Source organism: Benincasa hispida, chromosome 1 (assembly GCF_009727055.1).
Source record: "Benincasa hispida cultivar B227 chromosome 1, ASM972705v1, whole genome shotgun sequence".
Classification (NCBI taxonomy): Eukaryota; Viridiplantae; Streptophyta; class Magnoliopsida; order Cucurbitales; family Cucurbitaceae; genus Benincasa; species Benincasa hispida.
In genome coordinates this window covers 466,844-468,861 of record NC_052349.1, presented here as the reverse complement: position 1 = coordinate 468,861, position 2,018 = coordinate 466,844, and the positions used below count along the sequence as shown (strand labels likewise).

Sequence of the window (2,018 nt, the reverse complement as noted above, 5' to 3'; positions counted from 1 at the left end):
AAGAGTTTACAACTTGGGAAAGAATTGAAGTGATAAGAGTAGTGTAAATGCCAGAGGAAGCAAGACATTGCTTACCTGGCTTGGTACTTACACCATTTATCGTTTTGTACTTAAATACTTAATTTGCAAGAATGGAAACTTCATTTCAATTATGTCCAGTCTCTTCACACTATACATGAGTAGCTAAATTTGTGAATGGGTTGAGAAGTACTTAGCTAGCATGACTTAAGCTATGCACTTTATGCGATCATCTTGTCTTATGTATGCTTCATTCATCATTTGGAGTACTTGAGAGAGTAGTCTAAAGATAGAATCTAGGCTTGAGAAAGTCGGACTAGATCGCATAAGCAAGGGTAGAGACTTAGAAATAAGTTCTATCTGCCGCATTTCATACACATTGCATGCATCCTAGACATAGTGTCATTATGCATTGAGAAATGTAGTGCTTAATATTTGTGTCTAGCATGATCGCATGACTTGTACAATATCTTAAGAAATGCTAACAAAACCTCTTCTAACCCCTTTTATCATATATTTGTTACAACACCACCCTTTCATCGCTGTGTATTTAATTCCATCGCATTAGAAAATCAAAGTTAAATCACCATCTACTTCTTAATCACCATCGCAATAAGATTAGAGAGTCTATCGTAAATCTATTTAGTAATCCCTGCGTTCGAAGCTGGACTTACTAGGACCCTAAGAAGGCTTATACTTGGGCTTTGTTAGGAAAACCTGCATGATCATCGCATCCACACATCCTTTCATCGCATGATAAATCAACGCATCAAATTTTTGGCGCCGTTGTCGAGGATTACGATATAGATTGCGCTAACATCAAACCTCTTTGATTTTTGCAGCTTTCGACCTTTGGAGTATTGCCATTCCACCTATGAAGTAAGAAGCAAGAGTCGTATGAGCGAAGGAAATACTCCTGACCTCAAGTACGACCTAGAGATTGAAAGAAATTTGTGCAAAAGGCAGAAAAAAAGACGTAAACGGCAAGGAAGAGTTCGTAGAATGGCTGAACAACCTGAAGAATGAGTAACGAATGAAAACAACATGATGGAAAATCCCATCCTACTGGCAAATGATCGCAATAGACTCATCCAGGACTATGCGTCACAAAACTTGTATGACTTCTCCCCAGGAATCATGAGACCAACATTGGATGGATCAAGGTTCGAGATGAAGCCAGTAATGTTACAAATGATACAAACAGCAGGACAGTTCGGAGGTCGGCGTGGTGAAGATCCGCACACCCATTTACGAAGCTTCATTGAAATCTGCAACACTTTTGTGTTCCCTAATATTTCCCCATAAGAGGTTCGACTCACGTTATTTCCATTTTCACTATGCAATAAAGCAAGAGAATGGACATACTCTCTCGAACCAGGAGAGATAACGTCATAGGAACAAGTTGTGGAGAAATTTATGAAGAAGTATTTCCCTCCCATAAAAAATGCCAGAAGGAGGAAATTGATCACCAATTTTGAACAAGAAAAAGATGAATCACTCAGTGACACATGGGCGAGATTCAAGAGACTAATATGCGACTACCCACACAATGGATTACCAGATTGCCTCCAAATGGAGATTTTCTATCATGGACTCAACTCTGCATCGCAGACAGCTGCCAATGCGACAACAACAGGAGGTCTTCTGGACAAAACATATGATGAAGCAAAGAATATTCTTGATTGCATCTAAAAAAACCACGAAGATTGGCAAGAAAGCAATCAAAGAACGAAGCTCAGAGAAGGTAATTCGAGTAATGGTGCCATCACATCATTACAAAATAAGATGAATGCGATGATAAACTTGTTTCAAGGCATCGCAATAAATAATTCAGGAGCTAGAAATGGGCAAGTCAATGTGATAGAGCAAACAAGCACCAGCTGTGTCTTATGTGAAGAATCACATTCTTTTGAGGAATGCCCACGAAATCCTTAATCAGTTTACTTTGTCAAAAACAATCCTTTTTCAAACACTTACATATCGGGGTGGCAAAATTGCCT

General features: G+C 38.9%; 1 non-coding gene across 1 annotated transcript; it reads right to left on the bottom strand.

Moving 5' to 3' along the window:
* Nucleotides 1-1,467: 1,467 nt before the first annotated feature.
* LOC120070482 lies at nucleotides 1,468-1,574 on the bottom strand. Its single transcript, XR_005479976.1, has one exon. It is a non-coding gene; the product is annotated as a small nucleolar RNA R71 (small nucleolar RNA).
* Between the last annotated feature and the right edge of the window lie 444 nt (nucleotides 1,575-2,018).